Below are 7,203 nucleotides of genomic sequence, written 5' to 3' on the forward strand. Positions count from 1 at the left end.
TCAAGATGTTCCAACTGCTCAATCAGCCGAATTATCTTGTGGACATGATCCCCAACATTTTGTCTCTCAGACATTTTCATGCGGAACAGCTGCCTAGATATCTCATACCTAGCATTCCTACTATGCTCACCATACAACTCTTGTAGGTAAAGGAGGATCTCATGCTGCTTCTGTAACTCATTACTCATGGAAGCAAGCATGTAACACTTAGCTCTCATATCATGCTCCTTCCGCTTGTCCAAAGTTCAATGTTCCTCTTGAGTGGCCTCTGGAGGTGAGGGACCAGGAACATTTGAATCTAGAACATATCCTACATGTTCAAGGTTCAGGACAAGTTTTAAATTTCTTAGCCAATCAGAGAGATTAGGTCCTGTCAACCTATTGCGATCAAGTATGCTTGCAAGGATATTGGATGGTGGTAGTTGTTCTGTGCTCATTATTATCAGAAAATTAATTAGAGAAAATAAGCAGATTAATTAGTAAATGTATCAAGTAATTAACCAAAATGATTATGATTTTTTAATCAAATTGGTCCTCTCACTAACTTAGCGAATTCTACACTTCCAAAGTAGAAAATGGAAATCCTAGTTGGATGGATTTCTAGTGGGTGATTAAATTCTTATAATTCTATTGATCATCCTTAGGTACATCCATTATTGGAATTACAATAAACTATAAGTGAGCAACTCCTTGCCCATCACATCTCATGTGAGGTTCAATCCTTTACCTAGCCCCTAATGCTCAAAATCTCAGGTACATCCATTATTGACTTATCTTGCATTAGTTAAGTTGATCCCATTGAGCCAGTAATTATGCAAATAATTTTAATGTCCTCAGGTGCATCTAATATTGGCCACCAAACCATTTACATATTTACAACATCTCATGCTTAACAATTATTCTTAAGAAAATCTCTTAAATTAATTGCATCTTATGCAACAATTTAAAATTTCTTAAAATAATTGCCCCAATGGAGGGCCCATGTCATAATTACTATAATTATAGCATTTCCAACTTAATCATTTGTTTGGAAGATTTTATAATCATCCTAATTACTATTAAGGTCTCACTTTGTACATTATCCATTTAGCATGCATATATCATATAATTGCATACATTCTCATACATCTCATGCATTCATGGATAAGTAGTAAATATGGTATGATCATGGACTTTCTAAGGGATTCAATTCTGAGCCACCAAGAATTGAGTCAGGGCATTCTTGGGTGCATTTAATTCATTCATTTTACAAGAGTTGCTAAAGGAGTACATAATCAACACTTCATCTTGAATTCCTCCCACTGGTCCCACCAATGCTCTTGACCTCCTTGAACTTCTTGCAATCCAATATTACATAGTTATCCTTGGCATACCAAGGCGAATTTACAAGAACTTAAATAAATGAAATTACAAAAAAAAATTATTACAAACTTAATAATACATTCCCAAATAAATTAAAATAAATTAATTAATTTACAATCCCAAAGAAACATAAAAGAAATAAATCCAATCACATTGGTCTTTTATAGTCCATGATCATCCATCATGCATATCACTATTTAACAATTAAATAAAACATACATACTTAAATTAAATTGAATATCTTATATTCAACTTAAAAATTCAGATTTGAATATGATTCAAATAAATTTAAAAATTCATATTTGAATCTCATTCAAACAAATTTAAAAACTCAGATTTTAATCACATTCAAACAACCTTAAAAATTCATATTTGAATCACATTCAAACAATTTTTAAAAAATCAGATTTGAATCACATTCAAACAATTTTTAAAAATTCAGATATGAATATTATTCAAACAACTTTAAAAAATCAGAGTTAAAGATGATTCAAACAACTTTAAAAATTCAGATTTGAATCACATTCAAACAACTTTTAAAATTCAGATTTGAATCACGTTCAAATAATTTTTTACAATTCTGATTTGAATCAAAATTTAATTGTGTGATTAAAATTCTAATTAAACAATTTAATTGGACATAGGATGAGCTTTTAGATCATACAACAATTGAAAATTAAAAAGCCAAACCTTTGCACCACCCATGAAGCCAAACCATGCGCACCAATGATGGTGTTCTTCAAGCATACCGCCACATATCCATTACAACCAGCAATGGATAAATCATCTCATGATCAAACACGCAATTAAATCATATAATCAACAATCTAAATGGCAAATATAGTGGCTCTGATACCAATTGAAGAAACGGAAGCGTGAAAAACACAAGTTTATGCCATTGAATTCAAAATTTTCACCTAGGATCACATGCATCATACAAGATTTATTTTTATCTACTTGATTTCAATGATAAACAACATATTAAAACTCTTTTAATATGTTTTTGGATCTGTATTTACCATTTAAGATTTTAAAATTAATCAGATTAATTTTAGAACCCTAGATTAAATCAAGAACAAACACACTAACCTCTTGATGCACTGCAGTGTATTTGCGCCTTTGAGATGCATCTTCAAGACACCAGATGTTGTCCCTCTAGCTTGTCCACACCAAGTGTAACACCCTCACTATAGCAATTCCGTACATTCTACTGTTCCGGTGACTAGTGTCGGTCTGGACAGCTAGAACGTCTAGAAAAATATTTAGACTAGAGTGAGGAGTCATAAATAACTCAAATAAGTGTAAGAAAAATTAAGGAAAAATTTTAAAAATAAAAATACAATCAAGTTAAATGAGCCGGTGCCCTAGCGATGGGTGACTGCACAGGGAAGTATCGGTAAAGACAGGTACCGACCCCAGACCCGTGAGAAAATTTATGAAAAATTTTTTGGGACTCTAGAGAAGAGTCATTGAGGTTTCTATGGCATTAGAAAGCCAAGAAAATGTTTAGAAAAATTTTTCAATCGGTACAGACAATTTTAGTCTATTAAGACAAACGGAGGGCATTTTGGTCATTTCGTCTTCAGAGATGATTTTTGGCCAACTTGTCCAGTTAAATAAATAATTATTATGATCTAAAATATGAATAAATATTACTACAAATTAAATTAAAATTAAGTAGAAAAGAAAAGAAAATGAAATTTAATTAGGATTATGACATCATACACATGTAAGCATGATGTAATAAAAATTTGTTAGCCAATCACTATCCAACAAGCATTCATAAAAAGGTTAAAATGAGATTAAAAAACCCAAAAATCACTCATCTTCTTCCATTTTCTAGAGTTAGCCGAACCATTCCCTAAAGAAAGCTCCATGGCTTCTTCTTTTTTTAAGCTTTATTTCTCTTAATTTCCTCCATAAATCTTCATACAACCTTCACAAAAAAATTCATTTCTAGTCTTGGGAAAGCTATTGGTAGTAACAAAGAGAAGAAATATTGAAGTTTTGGAGAGCTTAAATTGATCTCAAAGAGGTTAGTGCACTAATTTATTTCTATTTCTTTTCTAAGTATGATAAGCTTGCTAAATTAAGTTAGATTGATATAAAATTAAAAGAAATTTTTAGGGATAGAAAATTTCTAAATTTCAGCAGCCATTATATGAGTTGTGGTTTGATGGTTTTGAGGAAATTATTTGTGTTTATTAGTGATATTGATGAGTAATTATGATGAACAAATTGATTGGCATGTGTTTACATGAATTGAAGAATTGTGAGTTAGGGTTTTTGACCTAACTTTGAGGAAATTGATGTGTGTCTTGAAATGAATGATGTTGAGATGATTTAATGACCATTAGAAGTGCTATATATGTTAAATGAAGTTTGTGGAGTTGGGAGAATTGAGTTTTGGGAGTGTTGACTTTTATGCAGGAAAATCGGACCTTTGAGTCCAGTGCATTGTTTAAGTTATAACTGGAGTTGTGTTGCTCCAATTGGTGTGAGGCCAATTGGAGGTGAAACCTAGGACAAAATGCCCCATTTTTCATGAAGAAACCATGCCCAAATTCTGTCTATAAGTTGACCAATTTACTGTCCCAATTCGGATGTCTAGACCTTGAACCCAGAAAATTGACCAAATGAACAGTACATGTTCATTTGGCCATAACTTCTTCTAGACAAGTCTAAATGATCTGAGTTTTAACCAGTAGAAAGATGAGACCTAGGACTACAACTTTCATTGAGAACACCAAGCCCAAAAATGCCTCTAACCAAATGAAATTGTTGACTCAAATCGAGACACCAAACTGACCTGCACCATTCTGCCCAGAATTTTCTGGACTAAAGCTCACCCGACCAGTTTTGGCAAAATGGCCATAACTTGGTCTATAAAAATCCAAATGCAATGAAACCAATGGAAAAAGTTTTATAAGACATATATATACAATATTGATCTTTTAACCAAAACCCAGAAACCTAGGGAACTAGGTCAATTGACTAGGTTAAGTTAACATATAAATTCTAGAAATTTTCAAAAGAACCATTTGACCTCAGAACACACATTTAGCTATATCTCCTACTAGAAAACTCCAATCGGGTTGGGCCATACAGATCTGGAACCCTAAGAAACAGGGCTCCAACTTTGTTTTAGACTTGGTCCTCAAATTATGAACATAAGAACTCCAAAATGGGAGCCAAAGTTTCTGTTCTAAACATGAGTCCTTGTAGAACAGGGTATATGAGTCCAGGCCAGTAATTTGGCCATAATTAATTCTACAAAACTTGAAAAATTGTAATAAAAATTTCTGAGTGACTATAAGACAGAGAAACAAATTCTATGAAGGGAGTGTGGCCAAACAGTAGCCACATCCTAGTCAATTTGCTATGGAAAGACAGTGCACCAAATCTGGACCTAAAGAAAAGCCCATAAAACAATTAGGCATATGAGATGAAATGAATTAGAATAAATTGTTAAGCATAAAAATAACATGAATTAATGAAATTATAAATACTTAATAATATTATTCTGCCTAAAGTACACCTAGACTCATTTATATAGCTTGGATCGATTGGTATACCAATTAGGGACTACATATTGCGATCGCCTACGTGGATAATCATTGATGACAACATATGTCTAAGATGATTATTCTAATCGACTTTATGCTGCCCGATGGCCATAGTGCCAATTTTTATTATTATCGCTTATGCTCGCCACCGCCTTGTGCCTGATATGACCGTTGTATACTTGATAGACATACGGCTGTCTAACTTGTATACTCCCGTGTATCCAGTCTTTATAGTCTGTCATAGGTTACTTGGGCACAGAAATGAGTTAAATCCTTAATTTAAATAAATACATGAGAAGATTGTTAAGGTGAACTTCATTGAATTAAACATAAGACACAAAATAAAAAGACTTCGATTAATTTATTTTGTCCAAAGTTCTATAAATAAGTAAAAGGCCTGGAAAATTCATAAAATTTTATATTTCCCTATAAGAATACACGTAGAATAATTATTTCAGTTATTTTTTTATTTTATTTCAATATATGCACTACTAAGCATTATGCTTAGCGCGTTGGTTCTTACCACGCGTAGGTACAAGAGAGCCACAGCAGCAGCAGCAGTAGAGCCTAGACAGAACTTGAGCAGATCTGCTACAGTGTAGATTGTCACCTCGCCAGTTCTTTTTGGTAGGGCTCATGTATAGTTAGATTTTGTATTTTGGCTATTGTATGTAATAAATCAGATGGAGATATGCAACTAAATTTTGGATTGTATATAAAATTGTATATTATTGTGAGTAATGTTATATGAATAAAATGCAGGTTTATTTTATTTGAAAATTTTATGAATAATGTTATGATATGGTACATGAACGATTAACATGAGAAATGATGTGACAGAATGGGATAAAAAAAATTCTACACATAATATAATATAAATGAATTAATATTGTACATGACAAGACAGAATAGGATGCTCCGGCACCAAATGTAGCACACTTTGCTCGGCTACACTATAGACCGAGTAAGGGGTGTTACACCAAGAACACCTATGGCAGCCCTTGAACAACTTCTAAAGCTTTTTCTATTATTTAGAATATCAAGTTCTGCCTTTTAAGAGATTAAAGATGTGAACAGGACACTAGAAACGATTTCTAGTATTTTTAATTCAAGAGATTGATGGCTAATCTCTTTGAATTGATGAGAGATGAAGAAGAAGAGATGGAGAGCCTCAAAATGGCGGGACAAAGGAGGAGTGGCTGCTGGTTGTCTTATTTTTAATTCAAAACAACACTTATATAGCTAGGTCAACACATTAAACCCTTGCCACATGTCACCCTCTGATTGGTTCTAGGTTTAATTGACCCAATCATATTGTGCCAAGTGTCAAACCTATCTTTAATCTTAATTTTAATCATCTTACATGATTAAAAGACATTTGGCAAGCTTATGTGTAACGCCATGTGTCACCATCTCATGGTGCCACATGTCACCCTGTGAAATGACCAAAATGCCCCTGTGTCTGAATTTTGAGTTCTTAACCCAAAATAATTATTTCTCTTCTTTTAATCAATTTATATCAAATATAAATTAATCAATTAATCTCTATTAAATAATTTCTCATTAATTAAATTTATATTTAAACACTTTAAATATAAATTTAACTTATACTATACATCCAATAATCTAGATTTGGTTTCAAGTCATGCTAGGGACTTTGCAATTTAATTGCAAACCAAACCTATTTAATTAATCAATTAAACTCTTTAATTAATTAATTAAATCATATTTAATTAGGTGATAACTTGTGTATGTGTGTGACTTACTAGGCTCATCACTAATTGGCAATGAGATATGATATCAACTCTTAATATCATCTGAACTCTTTCTTACAATAAATGATTTCTCTAAATCATTTTATGCACCTCATAGACCATGGATAACACCTAGCATAGCATGCCATGGCCACCCAATTAGTAATAAGGTTTACCTTAAATGAACCTATAATCATATGTTACCATGCACTGGAATCTCTCTGTTACAAAATCCCAACTCAAGCTGGAGTCATGGTTTATGTCAAACTCCATTTGCTATGAATATTATGTTCTCTTTTAATTCCAGTTCTTGATTAAAAGGATTTTCTCATTAGAAACTCTTTTCTGAATAAATCTATCTGTCCTAGCCAGGAACTTGAAACATCAAGAACAATTAAATGAACATAGGATTTTATCTCTATTTACTTAGAGGAACAGATTCCATCTTGATCAACACCTACCTCCATATATAACTAGTAGGAGCCAACACATGCCCATATACCCATACACAGTACAAGTAT

This window comes from Hevea brasiliensis, chromosome 2 (assembly GCF_030052815.1).
Source record: "Hevea brasiliensis isolate MT/VB/25A 57/8 chromosome 2, ASM3005281v1, whole genome shotgun sequence".
In the NCBI taxonomy this organism is placed as follows: domain Eukaryota; kingdom Viridiplantae; phylum Streptophyta; class Magnoliopsida; order Malpighiales; family Euphorbiaceae; genus Hevea; species Hevea brasiliensis.